This window comes from Cupressus sempervirens, chromosome 11 (genome assembly GCF_028749045.1).
Source record: "Cupressus sempervirens isolate cs-2001-9-10 chromosome 11, ASM2874904v1, whole genome shotgun sequence".
In the NCBI taxonomy this organism is placed as follows: Eukaryota; Viridiplantae; Streptophyta; class Pinopsida; order Cupressales; family Cupressaceae; genus Cupressus; species Cupressus sempervirens.
The window spans coordinates 409,152,586-409,178,710 of record NC_143128.1 but is presented as its reverse complement, the minus strand read 5'-3'; positions in this window follow the sequence as shown (position 1 = coordinate 409,178,710).

Sequence of the window (26,125 nt, the reverse complement as noted above, 5' to 3'; positions counted from 1 at the left end):
GCAAAAGTAAAGAGAAATAGATCCATCCTATGGTGAAAACTACTTCTTGTGGCACCTTGGGTAAGTACCATCATGAAAACCAGGCAAATAGGCATCATGCGTAATTCTTCCATCATCCATCTATCCCCTCTTCTCTCTTTGATCTTGACAATGTTGAGCTATCTTTGCATATTGGCTATCTTATCCACCAGATTTTCTATTGTGCTCTCCCATTCACTCATAGCCTCTATCTTAAGCTTTATTATTATTGCTCTATCCCATTGCTATACTATCTAGTTGACCCCTTGATCTTGATCATAATAAATGAAACATGGTTCTCATAGGTCTCTTGACATGTCTACTCTTTTGGACTACATGCTTCATGCTATCTCACTTGTTGGCTTCATTGCTTATCCTACATGCTATCTTTCTCATTACTTCCATTGCTTATCCAAAATATGCTTCATATGACTATTTCACCTCTTTCCCTAGCTTGGGTACTCTTGAGGAGTCAGTCGTTGAGGATCACTTTCACTTGCTTCATACTCTTTTTTCATCCATCTTTGCTTATCCACTGGCTCGTTGCTCCATCATATCCTATACCTGCTAGACATTGGGAGAAAATGATGTGATCTTACTTGAGAACTAGTGATATCTAAAACCTTCTAAAAAATTCCAAAAAAAATCATGTATGATGCTGAAAAAATTCTAAAAATCAAAAAATGTCCTAAAAAAAGATCATCTTAGTGAAAACCTAGCAATAGGTGCTTTGATGTATCACAAAAAAAAATCAAAAATAAAAAAATAATTTTTTTTTGAAAAAAGTCCTGAAAAAATCTATCAAGTGGTGAAAACCTAGAAACAGGCACTACTTGAAACCCTCGCACCTATGTCTATCTATCTCAATCATCCACTTTGCTAGACATTTCCTGGCTTGGAATTGTTTCTTGTCCTCATCTCGAGGGCATAGCTACTTATCCTTTTTGAGGTATTCTTGTGCATTTGGGTTCTTTGACAAATCACAAAATAGTGTTTCTCAACACTACCCCCACCCACTTTGACATCAAGTGTTTTTCAACACTTTTTAGATAGTTTACCTACGGTCTTTGATGTCACAATATTTCTCACTATCAGAATCAAGTCTTGAAGAAATGGCCAAGTGACTTAGACACACGCACTTTAACACTTAAACGACTGAGCTATGCTGATCTTTATCTACTTTGTGTGTTGTCTATGATGATTTCTTTGCCATGTGTTCCCTCCCTAATAGTCTTTCAAGGATGTCATTGACTAGAAGACTGGGGGCATGGGACATATTTTCTTGATTTCTACTTGTGGGTATAATTTTTTTATCTATAGTGTTGTAAGCATTTATGCTTGTCCTATTCAACACTTTGACTTATAAATGTATCATCCTTGACTGTTTCACAAGACCACACTCAGGGTTTATCCTGGCACTTATGCCTTGATATAGGTGTAATCTTGCTAAATTAAACTTAGGGAATCTAATCACGTAATTATCTTGACTTACATGTCTTTGATGCTTAGATTGGATTTCCACATACCTATCTGATCTCAATCATATTCATATCCTCATAGTTATACTAGTGATGGTTGTATGATCTCATGATGTCCCTAATAAATGCTCAATGATGAAATTAAGAGTCTAAATGTTATGCGCTTCTTACTGGTAAACCACTTTGCATATTAGCTTGTATTTTAGGTTCATTTTCTAGCTTAGTCTTGCATTCTTGCATATGGGGAGAGCTCTCTTTCTTCATCTTTTTGTGGACATATCAGCTAACTCCTTTCATATATTTCTTTACTTTCTTCTTGTTCATGTCTTTTCACCTTCTTAATCTTTCGCTTCATCTCTTTTCTATCTTGTCATCACATTATATAAAGTTTTGACCTCTTAAATAATTTTGACGTCCTAGATTCATTTTCAAGATCGAAATCCAAATTCGAGTTCATCTTGATGGTCAAAATTGTCTTTTAAAATTCTACTTTCTTCTGAGCAGTTAGCTAACCTTTTGAGGTCTAATCTCTGAATCATCACTGGGGCATCTTCATTTCTTCATGTCTTCATCATTTCCATACTTCATATCTACTTAAATTCACTATTTCATGTCTAAAATCACCTTTCTACTCATTTCAACCTTATTTTTATGCTATATCCTTCAAGGTCAACTCTAGTCAAACTGGGGCATTTTATCAATTTTTTTCATATAGTCATTCTTGGGTTCTAATCATCTATCTATCATCTTGGACATTGCTATATTCTAATTTTCTCATTTCTAGCCAGTTTTTGCATCCCCTTACCTCATTTCAATTTTGATCCCGAGGGGGCAGAAATACTCTATCACTACTTAGGAGCATTTGTTTGATCTTCTCACTTGCTCTCACTCTATCCGCTTTTCTAACTGTTAGTATTCTTCTTGAATTCTGACATCATCTCTTCCTAGTGTTCAGTACTACTGCTATCAGGCTGTACATTCAATACTTGCTATCTATTTTTGCATTTCACTCTTTGGAATTAGACATCTATATCTATCATCGCCTACTTGGCTTCGATTTTCTTTGACATAATGTGTTCCCAGATTGATCACGCATTAGTCAAAGATGGGCAAATGTAATCACATAAAAATGGTCATCTAGACTATTAGCCCCCTTTTCAACATTTTGGCTAAATTAATTTAATCACTTACCTAAGCGAAATTGCTAATAATCAATTTATTTGATTATAACCTATAGTTTGACTATGCTATCCTAAGTTCATTATTTGATTAAAAGAACATGTCCCATTTTAATTAAATAAAAGACCCCATTCTTCTAACCCACTTAAAGTGCACACATAAAGTCATTTTTTCTATTTTGCAATTAAAAGAAAAGGCTTTGTGACTTTTGTCTTATATGACAAGTGAACTTATATTCTATTGGCTGATTTGTGTGTGCACATGGATCACTCCTCTTTTCAAATTCCACCGTTGATCATCCACCATCTTCATCTTGATCTCTACCGTCCATACATCTTTAAAAGGGAGAGAGCTTTCCCCCTCAATCCATCCTCATTTTGAATATTGTTATGCTGCAGGTTTTCTAATAGGTTTCTTTGGAGCTTTGTGGAGAACTTCTATTTCTTGTCTACATTCTCTCATACAATAGCATTTTAGCTTAGATTCATGTTGCATGTTAGTTTAGCTTCTATTTTGCAATAATCTATCTCACATAGCTTAATAATGGTATTGTAACACTCTCATCCATGCTTAGAATAGCTGCACTTTTCATATTCATTCTAGTTTAATCTTTAATTGCATTGCATTCTTGAGGAACTCCTTGGGACATTTTCATTCTTGCATCTTGTCTTTGGAACCTCCCATTGCATGGTTTACTAGCAAGAAGAGTATCTCTAAGGATCATCTGAGAGCCTTCTTATTCTTGAAATATACTCTCTTCCACTCCATGGATAGGGAACTCTAAGCCGGCATCCAAGCATTTCGAACTCATGGAATCGTTTGGATAGAAGGGTTTAGAGTGTGACACAATTCGACATAGCTTTAGATTTTCCTTGTTCTTTGGGTGCTTGAGAGTGCATTTGTATAATGATGGATTTAGGAACCCATATTTTCTTTGGTTTAGCTCTTTGAGTAGTGGACCTTTGCGGTCTCTTTTGTGCATTCTCCTTCTTAGCATTCACAAGTCGATTAGATGGGACATAGTGATCTTCATTTTTCAATGGATTCTTACGTTTATTCTCACTTCCAAAGGAATTGGGATTTGTGGATGAATAAGGATGATATGACTGGTTTAGATGTATAGATGGGTGAAAATTCATCAAGGATGAGTGTCTTTGTTGATCTTGAGGTATTATAGGAGAGCTAGGGAATGAGCTAGGAGTGAATGTAGGAGATGTAGGAACATAAGGCCCCAATATGGATGGAAGGTTTGAATGCTTTAGCTTAGATGGATAAGAACCAAGGATAGATTTAGAAGATGCAAAGGGATAGTGGGAAGGGATATCAACATCTTTAGAATGAACAACATGGTCAAAGCCATCAATAGACTCATAAGTACCTTTGATAGGAACAACATTTTTAATAGAAGCACTTGAAGCTTGAGCACAATTTTGAAGTGGATATGGAGAAGTAGAACATGAGGGGATGCTTTGATCTTGACAAGTAGCTTTGGATAGCATATGAAGAGAACTTTTCTCATAATTTTCAGTAAGCTCAAGGGAGATAATGGAAGTGGTATCTTCATCATAATTAGGAGGTGGAAAAGATATAGGATATGAAATGGAAAAATCTTGAAAGAGATGAACGGGTGCTTGATCTTGATCTTTCTTGACATTTATAGCTTTTTCTTTTTGAGAGTCCTCTTGACATGGAGCCACTTCTAAGGAAAAGGGAGAATGAAGAGTGAATGTAGTAGTGCTTGGATTAGGCATAGTAGTGCATTAAGGTTGAGAATGTTTAGGATTAGTAGCATGGGAAAGGTTTGCAGCCAAGTGAAGGTTAGCTTGAGTTTCTTTTAGAGGTAGCCTTTGAGGATAGGCATAGTGTACGTGAAAAGAATTAGGTTCTTTATTTGGTAAAGGAATGTTGGAAAGCTTTGAAGTTTTGGGAGATGCATGAGTGTTGGAAGAAGTGGAAGATTTAATGGAGCCACTACTAGACATAGGTTCATCAATGTAATCTTGCTCAAGAGAATTATCCTCAGCACATGAGTCACTAGAGGTTCCAAGATCAACAATCTCGTCATCAATTAGATCTTGGATTTTATGTTTTAGCTCAATTCAATCCAAAGTACTATGCTCATTATGTTGATGATAAGTGCAATAGATATCCAAGAATGGGTTTCCATATGAGATAGACTTTGGTAACATGATGGTCTTATTGCTAAGAAGTTTTTGCAAAGTGTCATCATAAGAATCTTCCAAGGGAGCAAAAGTTCTATTAGAAGTATGTCTAGGATCTTCTTGTTGTTTCTCAAGTGAATAGAATGCATTCATGTATTCATCATTATCTTGGTCAAAGATAGGTCCATCATGAAATTTTGGCATAGGCTCAAAGGAGGTATCACTTGCTTGTTCTCTAAAGAGGTCTTTAGATCTAAAAGATGAAGACATTTGATGTCTTGAAGTAGAGCATGTAGACGTAGAAGAAGAGGATGACCTCAAAGAAGGTGACTCACATGCATGTAAAGACCTTAAAGAAGATTCATGTAATGATGAAATCTTTTCCTCTACCCTTTTCTCAAGTTTAGACTTCATTTCTTTCATGCGCTTAGAGAGATGAAGGTAAGAAAGATCATTTGTCTCTTCTAGTTCTTTGTATTGCGCATATAGATCTTGAAACTCTTTAGTGACATGGAGGATATCATGATCATCTAGATTTGGTTGAGGTTTGGTAGCACAAGGTTTAGATCCCATAGTTTTAGGCAAAGCCAAGCATAATATAGTCTAGAAGATAACTTGATGTTGAAACTATAGGAGGTAGAGTGTTCACTTGCCAAGATATTAGAGAGAGATTAAAGCGACTTGTCAAACAATATGTCCAAGAAACTTACGACATGAATGACTCAAGTCAATAGCTAGGAAAGATGCCCAAATAGCCAAATAGATAGAGCAAGCGGGGTGACAAGTGAACAACTCTCCAACCCAAGAGTGTAGTCAAGAAATCAAGGTAACCATTTTAGCAAAATGATAACTAGCAAGCAAACATAGACCATGAAGATAGGAAGACCACGAGCACTAAGACCAAAGATTCACTTTAAGCATGTTCAAGCACTAGAGACATATCAAATCAAAGTCAAATGATGAGACTCCCCTTAGAAAGCAACACAAGAAAAAATGTTAAGACTTGATGCTTTGACTTGGTTGACAAAGTTTGACAATAGTTAATAGCATAGCAAGTTTGATGTTCAAAAATAATTTCTTTCCAAGCAAGATAGTGACACATGAAGTAGTCTTAAAACAATCAAGCAAGGGACAAAGCAACCTTGCATGATACAAGCATATGTGATGTCTCAAAAGAATTCCCTAGAATTATCATCATGTGTATGTTCAAAAGATTTTCACAGGTATACCACATTCGAGAACACATCAAGCAATATCTACCTAAAGGACATAGTTCATTACTCAACAACTTGGCCCACGCTTGATGCTCCTTCACCTCACACCAAGTGGTTGCCCACAAGAGATATTGGCTTTGTCATGGAAATGCCATAAGCATAACCAAGGGAACACATATGGTGAGTGTAAATCTTGGGGTGATCAGGGTAGTCCACTAGGATCAATCCTTGCACCAAGAAGTTGAGTGGCTAAAAAAGGTAGTTACTAACTTAGGGTGTTTAGATAGGGCTTCCGTTCATAGTGTTCCTCTTGCTCCCAATTACGAGACACCTCACCTTGCGATGAGTAACCGATCTCGTGACCACAAGAGTACCTTAAGCATTCTTGCCTAGTGATCTCCCTATGGTCGAAATCCCATAAGCGATCACACTAGGCAAAGACAAACACTACGTCTACCAAAGTTTTGTGTTCTTGGTAGCCTTGAGTTTATAGTGGGTTGGAAGAGCTAGGTAATCGGCTTGTCCCCACTTGTGTTGTCCCTCTCAGGTTGTCCAAGAGCAGGCCCTCTAAAGGATCTTAACTATACAAAGTGGATCAACTTTCGGAAGTCAAGATTTCTGATTCACCACAAGGGTGAAGAGCATACTCTCCTATTCCAATTGTTTTCTCCCAAACATGCCAAGAAGATTTAGTTACCCCTTGCTTTTGAAACCAAATGGCAAGTCAAGATTTTTGATTCACCACAAGGGTGAAGAGCATACTCTCCTATTACCAAAAGACTCCAATAACAAGTTTTATGTGCCTATAAAAGATGAACAATTTATTCAATGCTACACATGGAAACAAAAAAATAAAACAATTTTGGGTTTTTATGCTTTGGGCAGCCCTGCAAACAACATTAGTAGCCCTTGCGCATTTGAAGCTTTGACATGCGTTCTTTTTGTATGCAAGGTTTTGATATTTTCTTCACAAAAAAAAGCAACCTGCAATCACAACTCGTTAGCCCATAAGTTAGCACAAAATAATCATAAAAACCATGAATTAAACCTCTGTAAAATAGTTTAGAAATTTGTTTAAAGATGACAACAAGCTAGCTACGAAGAAATTTGATCAAATTCCTCAAGGAACGAGCAAAAAAATGTCAAGCGATACTTTTTGCTGAACAAAAGTTGCGCGATACTTCGCAGTATAAGAGGGCGACAATTTTTGTCTAGACGATAGTATTTACATATCCGTGCAACATAATTCTACACAGAGGGTGACAATATGTAGGCTGCAAGTGCGACACTATTTCCAAAAAAGTGTTGCACGACAATACTGTGAACTGTCGTGCGATACTGGAAAAATGTCACCCAATACTGTGACTGTAAAAAAAAAAAAATGCAGAGCAGTACGGAAAACATGAGAAAAAACAAGAAAAAGTAGGGCAAAACATATAGTCCTGCCCCACGGTGGGTGCCAAAAATGTACACTAGAAATGTGTCACACTCTAAACCATTCTATCCAAATGATTCCATGAGTTGGAATGCTTGGATGCCAGCTTATAACTCCCTATCCATGGAGTGAAAGGAGTTAGTATTTTAGCATGAAGGCTCTCAGCCAAGCCTTAGAAATGTACTTCTTGCTAGTAAACCATGCAACGGGAGGTTCTTTGAGACAAGAGCAAGAGTGAAAATATCTTCAAGGAATCCCTCAAGAATGCAATGCAAGTATGGAAACTAAGCTAAGACGATAATGCAAAATGCAGCTATACTAAGCATGTATGAGATTGTTACAAAACCAAATATTTAAACTATGTGAGATTATTGCAAGAAATCAAAGTTAAACTAAAATTCAACTATGCTAAGAATGCCATATGATCTTATGCTAATGTGATGGAATGAGAGAATGAGACAAGAAATTAGAAGTTCTCCACAAAGCTCCAAAGAAACCTGTTAGAAAACCTGCAGCATAACAATATTCAAATGAGGATCGATCCTTTGAGGGGGAAAGCTCTCTCCCTTTTAAAGATGTATGGATAGTGGAGATCAAGATGAAGATGGTGGATGATCAACGGTTGAATTCGAAAATAGGAGTGATCCATGTGCATACACAAGTCAACCAATAGAATATAAGTTGACTTGTCACATAAGACAAAAAGTCTCACAAGCCTTTTCTTTTAATTGTAAAATAGAAAAAGGACTTTATGTGTGCACTTTAAGTGGGTTAGAAGAATGGGGTCTTTTATTTAATTAAAAGGGGACATGTTCTTTTAATCAAATAATGAACTTAGGATAGTATAGTCAAACTATAAGTTATAATCAAATAAATTGATTATTAGCAATTTGGTCTAGGTAAATGATTAAATCAATTTAGCCAAAATGCTGAGAAGGGGGCTAATAGTCTAGATGACCATTTTTAGGTGATTACAATATCTAAGGGATATGGGATTTAATTTTGTGCTAATTAATTCACCCCTCCCCTCTTAGTTACTCATCTTATATTTCCAAGAAACCCAACACATTATGCAAATATTTACACTCTCACACGAGAAAGCACAATTTCACATGAGATTTCCAAACAACAAGTCAGGAAACAAAAAGGTAAAAAACTAAGAAATGAATTTTCTTCACACTAGGGACTACCAGATCCACAACTTGAGGCATAGGCACTCAAATACTATAACTACAAGATTGAACTACAACACTCATCTGAAACATAATAGTAAGAGAATGTTGTAGTGAACATAAGCAACATTGTAATGAACTGAGACGACCAAACTAAGTGCATGGTTCATCCAAACTATAAAAGCATCATGAGACATCGAAGGCCATAGCCATCCCCCATGTGTAGCATCCCAAAATGCCAACTAGATAGTTTAAGCTATCTTATAATGATGTCACTACTAAAGTATAATAATATCATAAGAATAGGGGATCTAACATGCTAAACCAAAAGCAATAGATACTCCAACTAAAAAAATAACATCATCACATCAAATGTGAAACATAATAATAAGGAAATGTGTAACTACTAACATAATCTAACATGATAAACAAACATCCCAATGAAAGCATAAATTATAAGAAAACATACTCCAGAACCCAAAGTACCAAGTGAAAATATCCAAAAATGGTCACATTGGAACAATAGATTGTCTCTCTGCATCAGTCTCCAATATTGGTGAAGGTAGCTACACCTCCCAACCATATTAAACCCATAGGTCTACTCCCACCATGCTAATGGAGATAATGATCATAACAAAAACACACATAAAACAAACATCCATGGCTAACACTCACACCAGATAGTAATAATGACTAAAACCAAGATCAAAGACAATGCATAAACTACAATTCCTAGTTAGACACTCAATGAGCTACTATGTAGGGGCTGACATCATGTAGATTCAACTCCTCAGTGGAAGGCTCTAGCACATAACTTTTCATTATCTTAAGTTTTATTCCACCTAATGTTTTATTTAATTATCACTTGTTTAAAGCTTCCTTTGCCAATCCTCTAGGCACAGTGATCACCAGGCTATGAGATAGAAGCCCCTTCCATATGCTACCCTACCCTACCCATGCCCATCCAACAATGAGTGCCTATAGGAATGCACATTCCCAACCCAACCCTAAATGATCATAGCTTCTAGAAAGTCCATGGAAGATCAGGCCTCGCAAGGCACCCAAAAAATGTTTGTGCATGTGCTCATGTGTGGTACACTACCATCACAAAGATCATAATACAAGGACTCGATGAGAACACAAGAAAAATATATAGATGCGACATGCATCTCAATACAATAGAAAAGTGCAACAATGATCTAACTGGCATCCCAATAGATGATCCAAGTCCATGACCAATATCATTACAAGAAAACTAGAGAAAACTAGGTGGTACACAAAATGAGGTAAAAACCCTAAAACTAGAAAATTTTGAAATAAAAACCCATTTGGTCTTTGGGTACAAAATCCTTGAATATCAAATAAAATTTTGGTTTAGACACTGTATGCAAAAATGACCAACATAATGGTATGAAACCCCAAACCCTCATCTCAAAAACTAGGAAAACTTTCATACCTACCCAATCAAGAAGAACCAACAAATAGACATAAAGTGGAACAATAGTTCTCAGCCTCCAAACAAATAGCTAATAGAAAAAAAACTAGAAATAGAGCTGAAACATGAAAATTAGAGAGCCTACCTAATAGCCAAAAAGGGCTAAAGCAAAAAATAGATAGGTAAAATAAATAATCTAGAGATACTACCAAAGATGACTGCAAAACAAGCTCTCCCTGAGATGGATCCAACAAGACTATCCTCACAAAGATCCCACACTTGTAGCTCTTGCAATGAATAGAAAACTAATCCTTCAGAAAAGGATTTTAGAAAAACCTCTCAAATTTCAAAATTTCAAAAGTGAGAAGTGAGGAATTAAATTCCCCTTTTAATACTTATTCACTTTTTGAGAGAATAATTTATTAGAGTAAATAGCTAGTAGACTAGCTAGACTTTGAATTGACCCAAATGAAAAGAGGTTATTCCTAGTAATAAGAATTCATCTATGAAAAAGCTACCAGAATTTAAATTCAATAAAATTAAAAACCCAAAAACCCAAAATCACAAAAAATTTCTTAACAACTTTTGTGACAATGCAGAACTCTAAATGCATAGACATGCTCACAAGTCTAGTCAAATAATGCAAATGAGTTTGAATTTAATAGTCACCAAAAGGTTTAATTCAAACAATTAAATAAGGATATGTTTTCCATATAGGGATGACATTGGCAATTATGAACAACTAAATTGCTAACTCCGTGTGCCACTACTAGGGGTATAAATTTTACACACTAAAACACATGATCAAGTGCAATTGCATATAATAACATAGCCAAAGAGATAAATGCATTTAAATAACTAATTTAACGATTTATTTAATTATACTAATATAATCCATTTAAATCACTCACATTTTCATAAAACATAATGAAAAAAGAATAAAGTAAATATCCATAGCATAAATCCATCACATCATAGATGTATTGTCATCTCAAAACGGAATCAACATGCAAATATGATAAATTGATCAACATAGTAGTAAAGCATCTATGATACTAAAATTGAAGTATAACATCTAGCCCTTAGGTCATCTCAAAACAAACATAACAAGAGTATCAAGTATCTTTCAAATAAAAATATAACAAGGTATAGACTGCAAACATGAGAGGCACTATAAAGCCTGTGATGGAAATATTGTTTTGATTGAGTTTATTAATTACAATAGAACATGGGGTATAGAGCATTTCATATGCCCCAGTGGTCATAAAGGTAACTTTATCATATATATTGGGGTTTCCAATGTTTTTTTTTTTACCCTACATTCACAAAGATTAAAGAGAAAATTTTAGAAATGTGTGAGATTCAATAAATTTAGATGTCTATGAGTGAAATTTTTTTTAGGATTCGAAGTGTGAAGGTGAATTTGAAAATAAACCAAGTGAAGTGAGAGAATTGCTTAATGTTATCTCTAAAAGTTGTGCCTAACGACTGAATTCTAACTTAATCAACTTCAATTAATATGAAAACACTCCTAGGTAGTGAGAAATACCTAAGTTAGGAGTGAATCTTCAGGTTATAGGCTAGCTCCTCTTGATGTTTCATTAATTTACTTCTTTGAGTAGGAAAATAAAGTTCAGTAGAAAAGGAATAGAAGGATTGATTGGAAAGTAAATAGTGAAAAGTAAAGAGGGTGATACACCAAATGGTGGGATGAAGGTATTGCTGGCCTAACTTGATGAAGTACTTTTGGATAGCTAATAAGAGCTCAATATTGCAAATAATCATTCACATATAAATATTTCACAAGAAGGATGCATTTGAGACAAGATGTTAAAGAGAATGCTAACATTCACAATGTCACAAAATTGAATGGAAACAAAGTATCTCAACTTGTACCCTGTATGAATAATCAAATCTCACTTATAGTTAAAGCTAAGATAGAAATCTAGGGATTAAAAGAGAAAAATCTCAAGAGATTCTATCAAATTAGAAACTTAAACAAAAAGTAGATACTATAAGGGTTCTAAGATTATTCCTTCATTTAGATTTCAAAGGTCATTGAACAATATTCATCCAAACTGACTATAAAAATAAAGTGACATGCCAAGAAAAACATGAAGACTTCTAAGAGATCTTGAAAATGCTATCTTGCATAAGACTTAAAAATTTCCATCCCTTTCTCCACATCTTGGGAATCCTTACATGGACTATGATTGCAACAAGATTCAGATGGGAGGGGCACCTATCAGAAAATCAACGAGAGAGTACAGATATCTTAGAGAATTACATTCGCCATTAAGTTTTAAATTTTTTGTCATGGGTAACACTAAGATAATAATCATAAAAATCTAGGTGCTATATGTTTTAGGAGTACCTTAACTACCTTTTTCTCCTTGTGGAATTCAAAGATCAAATTCACAACCACCCCCATTGGCATAGCATTAATAGTTAAAACTATATTTAAGAAAGGATCATATATTTCATGGTGATCATCCCACAAAAGTGATCTGATCCAATTTATACTTCCCCATATTCAAATGTAGGTTAGACATTCATTAAACTAGGCCATCTAGATCACTAACTCATCCCCTCGATCGATGCCAACCCATACTACTTCAATCTACATTGATAGTCTACCACCTTGTGGAAAAAATTTAATTGAGTGCCAAGTCATATCCATGTGTTAAACATGATAGGTTAGGTGTGCCACCTTTGGTTGATTTAGCAAGGCCCTACACATAATTGAAAAGTCAAACCTAACTCTAACCCCCCAATCTCTTGATATTATGATCTTACGACATGCTGGGAGGAGGACCCCTCATAATATCTCTTCATGAAAACCCTAGCATCACGATCCTATGATCATTTGAAATTATCCTTGTTTTGTAGTGTTGTGAGCCCATGAAAATAGCTCCACAACCATATGATAAGTCATGTGTTGTAGCATCAGAACATGTCACTTTTGGCCCTTTATGACCTTACAACCACCCCTTTTCTTTATAGATGTAACATAAGTAGTTTGATGTTTATCCTTCATGATCTTATGATAAACCATGTATCATAAGATCGTAACCCATGTGAATGGCACCTGAGATCTCATGGCATACTGCCTATCATAGTATCGAGGCTTCAAAATAGAAAATGCACTTTCTTTTTGCTTAATATTCTTGGGCCCACCTTGCCCTATCTCTTATGATCTTATGATGTGCTACCTATTATTCCATCAAGCCTCTTCATTTTGGCCTTTTGTGAACCTACGACTATGTTTAGCAACAACAAAACCTAGACACATGTCATCTCCTCACCTTGTCACTATAGGTAAGGACCTTGTGACTTTTGTTGGTGACAAAGAGATCACCATAGATCTGCCAAAGATCTATGACAAAAAATATCATTGAATCTCCTCTGTACCTCTTGAAAACTTTGGCCAATATGAATGTGTCCATATGCTAACCTATCTTGACATTACTTTAGTCATATTGTGGCTCACCTTATGAAGTTTCCGCCACATATCCACATGGAAAGTACTCACTATCTTGCTTTAGATAATACCTTGTGGCCTTGTATGATGACATAGTGAGAACCATCGATCCTAGTAAGATCGATAGCCTAGAAGATGCATGATTCATTCTGTTAGAACTGAGGAACTAGGGTCTAGCATGTCACATGTCCACTTATCACCTTATCACTTTGGATAAAGAAATTGTAGTTTTCATTGGAAAAGAAGTGACAACCTTTGATCCACCAAAGATCAATAGCCTATTAGCATGAATGCTAATGCTATCAGTATGGGGGAGCATTGTAGAATATTGATATGATGTATTTATGACTATGTTTTTCATTGATGACAACATAGTAGTAAGTTTGTGAAGACTAACAGAATAGCAGATTGTGATCTTTGTATTAAGAATAGTAAATTACTCATCTATTAATGCACAGTTGTCAAAGAACACTACAATATGTGTGTGTTAAAAGGGTAAGTGTAAAAAACTTGAATTGATAGTTAATGGAAGATATTGTTGATCTATATAGAATCATATGGAAGTAGAGTATTAGGAAAGAAATTCCTATTGTGTGATTGTTGCAGTTCATTAGAAATGTAATGAAAGGTTGTGAAATTAACTAGAGATAGTATACTAGCTAATGATGATGTCATAAAATGTGTATGTACAGAAGTTATATGAGTAAAAGTTTTCTTATGACTATGAGCCAATAATATTAATTAAATGTGTATTCATTTAATTGACATATTTTAATTAAGTGAGAAGCTGACTCAAGGATTTATTATTGGGCATGGTATAAAGAAAAGATATTTTTCCATGTTTAATATATAGGGAATACATGAAGCTTGCAAACTATTAAGGAAAAAATGTGCTAAAGAAGCAAAGTGATTTACCTATGGATGTAAGTGACCTTAAGGTTTATTGGTATTGAAAACTAAGTTCTAGATCTAATTGCATGGTCTAAGGGAGAAGAAGTTTGACATATTGGATAGAGGAACAAGTAGAAGCTTGTTTTACATCTATTATTTTGAAAGGAATAGTACTGAGGTCAATTGGATAATGGGTTCATTGATCTAATCCTAAAGCTATTTGAATGGTGGGTTTAGCTATCTTCCACAACTCCTAATAGGGTTGGAATCTCCTAACAAGGATTCAAAGTCTTCTAATAGGGACTCTTTGTACTAAATGTTATAATAGACTCCTAATAGGGTCCATCCTCTAACAAGGAATATTTATATTAATACATCATTTTGTGGGTATCATTCCCATCTAGGTTTTACCTCTGATCAAGGGTTTTCCCTAGTCAACATATCTAGTGTAATTGTTTATGTGCATCTTTATGGTTGTTGTTTACTTTGGTTGAATGGTTTAATTTTGTTTAAAGAGGATACTTTTTTAATTGTTGGATAACTGATTCACCCCCCCCCACCCTCTCAGTTGTCTTGGTGGACTATTGTTTCTAACATGACCTTCATTATTTATCTTATTTTATGACAAATAAGACCCACAAAATATGAATCTTATAATAAAACTTGTGTACCATAGTTATGCAGATTTGGAAGATTTAACCTTAGGGATAGAATAATCAAGCATGGTCAACCTTTTATGTATCCCTTGATTGTATGGATATTTAATGAGTTAGAAAATTTATATTTTCCACCTTAGGAAATATGGCTAATCAACCTACCCATTTGTGCTTGGTGATAAAAATGGGTAACACTTTTAGTGATTTCTATTGAATGGTTGCCTACTAGAAATTGAGCTAGTAGCCTTATCAATCTATTGGGCACAAAGTCAACCCAAGAATGATAATGGGCTTAAAATGGTGGTCACACATGCTCGATTGTATGCACATGGATCAAGCATTGTTAGGGAATGATGTTGAGAATAGAAATGTTCTACACTAGTGAGTGTGAAAGAAATTACTTTCTTAGACCTCTGGAACCTTAGGAAATTATTGAAAGTAGGGAAGACTACAACTAAACACACTTGTGCTAGACTATACTTAGGGAAATGAAAATAGGGAATATATATAGAGCAAGAACCTAAAGTTCATACCTCAAAAAAAAGCTTGAGATGAATCTCATTCATGAGGGTGGGTAGGATTTCTCCTCCTATAGATGCTAACTAGTAGGCATTGTGTTCTTTGCATTTTGAGATCATGAACGAGCTAGTCTAGATATTATCAAACTTATTATGATGACCAATTTTCTTTTAAGAACATCCCACCATAAAACTAGATCTCCTTCTTTGAGTACCCTAGGCTTAGACTTTTTTTTGAACACCCTCTTGGTTTGCATCTTCTAGTATTCCATTGTTTGTAATGATTTACTCATTTCTTCCTTGAGCTCCATCAACTTGGCATACCTCAATTTTAGGGGATCATCTTCTTCAAAAAGCATCAGACTATTAGCAAGTTCTAATGATGGGAACTCTATAGAAATAGGTAGTTTAGCTTGCTTCTCATACAAGAACATAGGATGAGTTATTCAGAATCCTCTTGGGAGTGATTCTATCAAGCCACAGATTTGATCTTAACATAGAATGCCAATACCTTCTAAAGTCCTTTCAAGATCCTCAACAAATTATTATTTGTACTTTAGCTAGACCATGGCCTTGAGGATAATAGTTTGATGAAGTATTTAGGTATATTCCATTCTTCAATGCTAATTCAATTATCCTTGTTCTCATGAATGCCAAGGCATTGTCAGATATAATGGAGTCAAGAACTCCAAATCTGTAGATTAAATCATCATAGAAGTTCAAAATGGAAGTCTTGTTGGCCTCTTTTTGTTAGTGTAAATAATTATTATTTACACTTTACTTAAGTTTAATTAGGATAAATGCATTATTTTATTATTTATTAGGTTGGACACCTAGGATTTTGCGTACTCATATGAGTTGTCATGTTGAAAAAACAAGAGTAAGAAACTCTACTTTAGCACATGGTGTCTGCAACATAATTTTATGTGACACACCTTTTTAGGCTTATCCTCTCATCATTGCACTAACTCCTATGCTTAATGGAGGATAATCCACTCTTGGTGAACATATGCTTAGTTGTGATGCTTATCATATTGCTAACTCCTAGAAATTCTAGAAGCATTCTAGAGGCCTTTATACTCCTAGTGTACTTTAACATCAATTGAATATCATATTGTTATTTTGATCAGACTCTATTGGATGATTTTGTGCTAGTTATTGTGCTTCTTGGTCTTGGATGATTTTTCCCTAAGGTAAATTCTTACATGGTATCAAAGCCATAGAGGCATCATTTTATAGCCATTGGAGACCATTCTTACTTCACCTCTTTGAGGAAGACCTCACTATTGAGTCTGGAGCATTGATTCGGTGAAAATTGAGTATAAATTTGCCTATATTGGGCCATAGTCGAATTTGAGGAAAAAAAAATTGCAACTAGCACCCAAAGGCCCGATTTGTAATTATGATATTATCTATTAGATCTACACATTTATTTATTTTTAGGTTTGCATTTATTTTTCTCTACATTATTCTATAATTTTCACAATTTTTTGAGCATTTTGTTTTAAAAAAATTTAGGCCATCTGGCCTGTAGAGAAATTTTTTTGCAAGAATTGGGTGGTGAAATCCTAGACCCCATAGGTAGAATATTCTCTAAAATATCTACATATTCCTTGGCAACAGTCTGACAACAACCCAACACATTTCAACTTCACATTTTGATGATAACCAAACACAAACCATAGCTAGTTTACCAACTCCACAGTGGCCTTGGTTTGGTTTAACACTATGACTTTCTTCTTTTAAGCTCTTTGCTACTCTTTTCCACAACAATGTGGGATTAAATCATTCCCCTACCAACCATTTTAAATAGTTGTTGCCAACATCCTCAGACACCACCAGTTACCCCAGCCACTAGCCATCTCATCCTTCGAGTGTCACTTTTTTTTCCAAGTGCTGACTCCATCCTGAGTTTGGCAACCTAACACATGGCATCCATCTGCCATGTTAGACCACAGTCTGGGTCAACAACACATCAGTGAAGTGACTCATAGGTGCTATCTCTGCGATGACTCACCCACCAACTCAGCATATAGCTAAGCATTCTATACACTACCACATAGCTTTGTACCCATCTATATGATCCATATAGCTAACGTTAGTAGTGATGTCATCTACCACATCATTAGGGAGGGCCAATTTTTTGCTGACATAAGCATGTCACTATCTTAAATTTGATGTTTTTTTATCATCATCTATAGGCCAAACTAAAATGTTGTGATGGCTATTTAGATGTCAAATTTAACCTTGCATTTTGTTGATTAGACTCCTCTCTAGATTCAGTTTTAATTTGACAGTCTGACTTTGGGAGGCCATATTTCTGTCATTTAGGCTCCAAATTAGGTGCAAAAAATTTTATTTTGGCTAGAATTTCCTAAAATTTTCAGTGGTGCTATTATCTTTTTTTTTTGGTGCATGAATTTGTTACAAATTGCAATTTTTGGTGACTATACTTATCTAATACTACACTTTACAACTCCAATTGCTTCATACAAGCTCATCTGGACTCTAAATCAGGTTCCATTTTTTTTTAAAAAGTGAATAATTTTTTATCTACTTTCTAGATTTGCAATCAAATTATAGGCTTGTGTGGACAAAATATCACTTTTTGAATTAGGTTCTTTTTTTGCATTGTATTGCTTCAAAATTATTGTACATTGCTTAGTTCTAGATTTGGACTCCAAAAGGATGTTATAATAGTAAATTAAAAGACCACTAAGGCCAAAATTAATAAGTGGCTATTGTAATCACACTAAGTATAAAGTGTCAAAATCTTTCATTTGGGGCTTTCTTGATTGAGTGAACCAAGGGGGTTTCTCTTGGTGTTGTGTTCCTCTTTTCCTATTGTTATCTTTCATTTCTTGCATAATGGGATATCTTAACATTCCAAAATTAACACCACATAACTATGCCACATGGTCTATTAAAATATGGTGTAAATTAATGCATGATGAAGTTACTCAATATGTAGATGGTTCCCTTCCTAAACCAACAAGTGATCAAGTATCAAAAAGTGATATCAATGCTTGGGTTTAGGCAACTAGGAAAGCCTTAAGTGATATTAGGATGGGGGTTAAAGACATGATCCTCTATCAAATCACAAAGTATGATATGTCCAAGGAAGCTTGGGATGCCCTCAAAAATCTATATGGTAAAGTGACTGAGCAAGATGTTTACAAAATTGAAGACGAGCTTGTCTCCCTAGATCCTAAGACTTTTGATGCAATACATGATTTTATCATTAAGGTGAATTAATTAAGAACAAAGCTTGATGATTTTGGTAGTTCCATCAAATATGATAGGTTGATCTATCTCATTCATAATAAGTTTCCATCTAAGTACTCCACATTTGTCTCTTCTTTCAACACCACAAAGACTACCTTAGGAGCTTGCTATAAGAAAACCACTTTTGATGATTATGCTCAACTGTTAGAGGATGAACAAACTAAGTTGTAAAAAATGGTGATTCTCAAGTCTTCAAATTCTAAGGTATTGGTGGCTAATAATGAGGTTTCTCAAAATTTAGCTAGTCAAAGTTCAAACAAAGGAAAGGGCAAAAAGAAGAAGTGGAAGAATAACAAAATAGAGGATACAGAAAAGACAATGCCAACATCAAATCAACAAGGAAAGTCTTCCTCAAATACAAACAAAAAGGGGGACACTAATTAGGAGAATAAAAAGTGTGCCTATTGTAAGAAGATGGGTCATGATGAACATTAGTGTTATCATAAACAGATTGATGAGTTGAAGAACATCATGAAGAAACACAATGTTCCACTACCTAATGCTAATAAGGAGAAAGGATCCTCATCTTTAGATTCTAAGGGAAAAGGGCATGCTTTACTCATGAACACTATTAGTTAGGGAGAATGGATCATTAATTCAGGTGCCACACATCATATGGGTGCATCAAAGTGAGATTTTCCTTCTGTGACACATTTAGAGCTACCACACATCTTTGTAGGTGATGATACTAAGGTGGAAGTTGAAGGTAAAGGTGAAGTTGAGATGAATAATGGAGCATTCAAGGATGTTCTATATGTTCCTAATCTTACCTCCAACCTTCTTTCAGTCTACCAAATGATTCACTATGGAGGTGGAAATAAAGTTGAATTTCTTCCAGATTTAGTGGTAGCAAAAAGAGTCAAGGATGACTTTATGATCACAATAGGTGAAGTCAATCATGATTCAAGGATTTACACTTTATCCTCATTTGTTCCAAAATCAAATGCATAAGCTTTATTATTACATTCAAATGCAAAAAGAAAACTGTGGCATGAGAGATTTGGACATCTTAACTATAGATATCTCCAATAGCTTAGCAACAAGAAAACGGTTCATGGTCTACCTCAAATACAATTTTTAGAAGGTGTTTGTTTAGGTTTATCACTTGCAAAACATCTAGAAAAATTGTATGAAAAGGGGAAGTCTTGGAGAGCACAATGTATTCTTGAATTTGTTTATAGTGATGTAGTGGGACCATTTCTAGTGGCATCATTTGGCAAGTCTCGCTATGCACTCACCTTCATAGATGACTACTCTTGATTTACTTTGGTTTTCTTCATGGATCATAAGAGAGAAGTGTTTGAAAATTTCTCAACTTCAAGGCTCAAGTAGAAAAGCAATTAGGGAAAATCATCAAAATTCTTCAAATAGATAATTAGGTCTAGGGAGTATGTGAACACAAGACTAATAGATTTTTGTACTCAAGAGGGAATTGACCTTCAGCATTCAATACCATATATGCCATAGTAGAATGGTATTGTTGAAAGGAAAAATAGAACTCTCAAAGAGATTACCACTTGCATGCTACTAAACAAGTCTCTTGACCAAGTCTTTAGGCTGAAGCAATGAAGTGTGCTAAATATATTCATAATATAAGTACTCATAAAGCTTTGGATGGTTACATTTTTGAAGCATGGATTGGAAGAAAACCTATGGTTAAGCACTTCAAAGCCTTTGATTATCTAGCATGGGCACAAATTCCTCCATAGAAACACAAGGCATTGGAAGCTCAAAGAAAACCTTGCATATTTTTTGGATATGTAGACTCACATAAAGCATACAAGTTGATGGATCCAAAGGCATGTGATATATTTTATGAGAAGAGTGTACATTTTGAAGAAAGTTTTCCAAGCTTTACTTATTCAACTCCTCCTTCTTCCTCTTTCATTGAAGAGAGTGATAGTGAAACTAGTGACTTGGAAGATGTGCATTCCCAACCAACATAGAGGCATTAGCCAGTTGAGATTGAGGATTCTCCTACTACATCTTCTTCCAATATACCTAGATAGGCTAAGCAAACATCAGATGCAATAGGACCATTGGTAGGGAATCCTTTAGATAATAGAAGGACAAGATCACAACTCAACTCACTCTCACATGCTTATATTGTAGTTTCTTTAGATCCACATTCATTTAAAGAAACATCAGGTATTCCAAAATGGGATAGGGCAATGGAGGAAGAATTTAACTCTCTTATGAGAAATGATACATGGGACTTAGTCTCTCTTCCTAAGGGAAGAAAATTGGTTCAGTGTAACTGGATCTATCAGACAAAATTTTCAATGGATGGAAGTGTTGATAAGCATAAATCTCGACTTATTGCAAAAGGTTTTTCTTAGGTACTTGGCATTAATTACACTGAGACTTTTTCTCTAGTGTTAAAGATGAATTCTATTTGTTTGACACTAGCTATAGAAGCTACTTAGAGATGGGTTATTCATTAGATGGATGTGAAGAGTGCATTCTTGAATGGTGATCTTCATGAGGAGATATATATGGAGTAGCCATAGGGATTCATACAAGATGCTACCTTGGTTTGCAAATTGAATATGTCTATCTATGGACTTAAACAAGCACCAAGAGCTTGGTATGCCAAGATGGATTCTTTCCTTCTCTCCAAAGGGTTCACCAGATGTCATTTTGATCTGAATGTATACATTCTTCAAAGGGATGATTCACATTTACTTCTTGTGCTTTATGTTGATGACTTGATCATTATAGGGAGCACAACATCCATTATTGATAGTGTCAAGGCTACTTTGCAAGATAGGTTTTTGATGACAGACTTTTGTCTACTACAATATTTCCTTGGTATTGAGATACATTAGTCTTCATCAAGGATCACATTATCACAACCCATGTATGCTCTTGATCTACTTTATTAGTTTTACATGAGTGATTGCAAGGCTGCACCTACTCCCTTTCTTTTAGGTGTTAATTTAGAAACAAATTATTCCACTCCACTTGTTGATGTGACTTTGTATAAATAGTTGGTTGGAACCCTCTTCTACTTGACATGTACATGCCCTGAGATCTCATTTGTAGTTGGCATGGTTTCTCACTTCATGCAAGAGCCACATGAACATCACTAGAAGGCATCCAAATGAATCTTACAATATATCTAGGGTACGCATACACATGGGATACACTATGTAGCTGGTACTGAACTTCAATTAGTGGGTTATATAAAGTTTGACTATGCAGGGGACCTCGATTCTTGCAATTGTACTTTAGGATATATTTTTCATATTGGTTATAGCCCTATTTGTTGGAAGATTAAAAATAAAAGCATCATTTCTCTTTAGGCGATTGAGGTTGATTATCGAGGAGTTGTGACTACGGTGATAAAAGCTATTTGGTTGCAATAGATTTTGAAGGAGTTTGGTTTTGATCTACCTAGACCCACAATCATCTATTGTGATAACTAGAGTACTATTGAGATCTCAAAACATCTATTGCAACATCAGTGCACCAAACATATTGAGGTTCATATGCACTACATCAGAGAGCTGATTAATGAGTAGATCATCACATTGCAATATTGTCCTATTGAGCAACAACTAGTTGACATCTTCATCAAGCCCTTCATAGAGGTCAAGTATCTTCATTTTGCAAGATCTCTTGGGGGTGAGGGATTTTACACTAGGGGGGGTCACATGATCCTTCTCTTCTATATTATATATATCTCTCTTTTTGGGGGAGGGTACTTCCCATGAGGTTTTCCCTCTCTCTGTTTGCAGAGAGATTTCATTGCATTTTAGAATTGCATTTTTACTTGGGTACCTAACATGGCCTAGTAACTGGGACCCATTATGCATTTCATCATAGCTTTTGTGACCTTAAGTGCATTCCCCTAACTTGCACTTAGGGGGGGTGTTATCGTAAATAATTATTATTTACACTTTACTTAAGTTTAATTAGGATAAATGCATTATTTTGTTATTTATTAGGTTAGACACCTAGGAGTTTTTGTACACATATGAGTTTTCATGTTGACAACATAGGAGTAGGTAACTCTAGTTTAGCACATGGTGTCTACAACACTAGATTTTGCATAATCAACTGAGTTGTCATATTGACAGCATAGTTATTCACACTCTTAATTAAGCCTATGGTGTCTACAACATAATTTTATGTGACACACCTTTGTAAGCTTATTCTCTCATCATCACACTAACTCATATGCTTAATAGAGTATAATCCACTCTTGGTGGACATGTGCTTAGTTGTGAGGCTTATCATATTGCTAATTCCTAGACATTCTAGAAGCATTCTAGAGGCATTTATATATAGGCACTCCTAGTGTACTTTAACATCAACTGAATATCATATTGTTATTCTAATCATACTTTGTTGGTCTATTTTGTGAAATTTATTGTGCTTCTTGGTCTTGGGTGATTTCTCCCTAAGGAAAATTCTTACACTTTCATAGATAATGCCTCTATCCATTATGTGAAATAGTCTGTGGTAGTCAGTATCCATTTGTAGCTAGCAGTAGAATTTGGATTAATGGAGCCCACAAAATCTATGTCCAACTTCATGAATGGTTGCTCAATCAAAATAAGATGTAGGGGCAAGGCAACTAGCCTTTCCTTTCCAAAAAATAATGCACATTGTTTGACTTTCTTTCCCAAGCATGAATAGCCTTAAATAGATTGGGCCAATAATATCTAGCTCTCATGATTTTATATGATGTTGTTTTTGGAGAAAATTGACCTACGACATCATGAAATTGCTCCAACAACTTGCTAGTATCATCATTGTCAATACATCTAAGGAGGATAACATTTATATCCTTTCTAAAAAAAGGCCATTCATTAATATATAGGGTAGAGATTGCAATCTGAAATGCCTTCTTTTCCCTATTAAGAAAATGGGGACATTCTCCAGTTCACAAAAAAATGTGTCATATCTTGTAGCCATCTCTCTTGTTGGCCTTGTCGAGGAACATCCTGATTAGAAAAGACAACCTCCACTATATCATCAGTTACCTGAGTCTTCTCATTATCTAATTGTTCACATAAGCCTCTTCCCCTAACAAGTTTGGTTACTTGGATGTCCACATCATATTCTGTGACATTAGTTATCCAACCAACTCTCTTTTCATTAAGGTCTTTGCTCAACAAGAACTCTTTCACACTAGGATGGGCCACCATAAGATGAATTCTATAATTAGACACCAAATGTCTAAACTTCTTTAAGCTTTTCACCATTGTAAGAACATGCTTGTCAATGAAGCTATATCTTTGTTCATAATCTTCTAAGCCTTTACTTAATAAAGCAATAGGTTGCTCTATATCATGAGCATTTTGTTGAACCACTATTACAAAAATTGTATTCATACTACCATATGCATACAAGGTGAAATCCTTTTAAAATTTTGGATTTACCAAAGTAGGAGTAGTAGATAACTCTTCCTTTATTGTTTCAAAACTATGTCTAGCTTCTTTTGACCAACTGAAGATAGTATTCTTCTTAAGAATTGATGTCAATGGATTAAAAAACTTAGCAATATTTGGAATAAAGCATATAACAAAGTTGATCCTCCCAATGAAACTTTGTAATCTCTTCTAATGATGTGGCAAAGGTAATTCTAGGATGGCTACAACCCTCTTAGGATCAATGGTGATGCCTTGTTTGGATAAAATGTATCCAAATAACTTTCCCTCATTGATAGAGAATGCAAACTTCTCTAGGTTGAGAGATATGCCAAATTCCCTAAATCTCTCTAAGATCTATCTTGAATGCTCAATAGTTACTCAACAAGTTTGGAGAAAACAATGATATCATGCAGATAGATCAACACAAATTTTTATATCAAATTACTGAAATCCATCTCCATGGCCTTTTGGAAAGTTGTTCTTGCATTAGACAAGCCAAAAGACATCCTCTTATAAGCCATGGTACCCTACTTGCTAGTGAATGCAGTCTTGAACTAGTCTTCCCTTTTAACTGGAACCTGATTATAGCTAGAATATCCATCAAGGAGTGAAAACCTTTCTGAACCTAAAACATTTTGGAGCATTTATTCCATAGATTGTAAAGGATGACAGTCATTCAATTACACTCTATTGAGGTCTCTAAAGTCAAAACATAACCTTAGATCTCCATTCTTTTTTCTAATGGGGACTAGATTTGATACCTAGCTAGTGTCTTTGATAGCAAATTTTATCCCACTCTCAATAAGCCTAAAAACCTCCTTTTAAATTAGGGGCTCCAGATTTGGATTGATAGGCCTTTCCTTTTTCCTTATGCATCTGGAATTTGGTTCCAACTCAATTGAATTTTGGGTGAGGCATGGATTAAATCCCATAAGATTAGCATATCCCCAAGCAAAAACATCATTATATTCTTGGAAGAGTTGGACATAAGATTTTCTTTTGTCAATAGGAATTTCTTTGCCAAAATTTAATTTCTTTCCTTCTACAATCTCAAGATCTTCATAATGGTCCTACTAGACTACCAAACTAGTCTTACTCTTCTTGAGTTGGTCATCAGTGTTAAGGATGGACACTAGAGTGACCAATCCTTTGGGAAAATTATTAGCGCTAAGTTGTATAACCTAATCACCATATTGCTCTTACACCTTTCATTGATTAAATGATGACTACAAGTCTTCCTCAAGTAGAAAGTTTAGGATTTATTCATCTATCAAAGACTTACCAATTGACGTCATTGTTAGGTATGGAGGGCTTGACCACAACTTTGATATGTTTTTGTATATCTTCTTTGCTAATGTTATCAACTATATCAAATTGTGTCCCTACAACAGCTAACCTATAAGCATGATGATTCAATTTTCTAGGGATAGCAATTATGTTAAATGCATCAAAGTCCTCAACTAAATCCTAAACTCTCTATTTATAGCCTTTTAGCTTATCATTTTTGGTCATGTATAACCCTCTCACTTGATTGACAACCACCTCACTATCACCAGATACTTTTATGCATTTGACACCTCTTATCCTGGCCCATTCTAGTCCTTGGATTAGCCCTTCATAGTTAGCTATATTGTTGGTACATGTAAAACTGAACCAAAAATTTGCATAATATTTGTCTTTATTAGGTGAGACCAGAATTTCTCTCCACCAAAACCATTCTTGCTCCTAGAGCCATCAAAATATAATTCCCATACTTCATTTTTCTGCTTGCTAAGATCAATAGTATCCTTGACAAGGTTTGGCATTATTAGCCCAGCTTC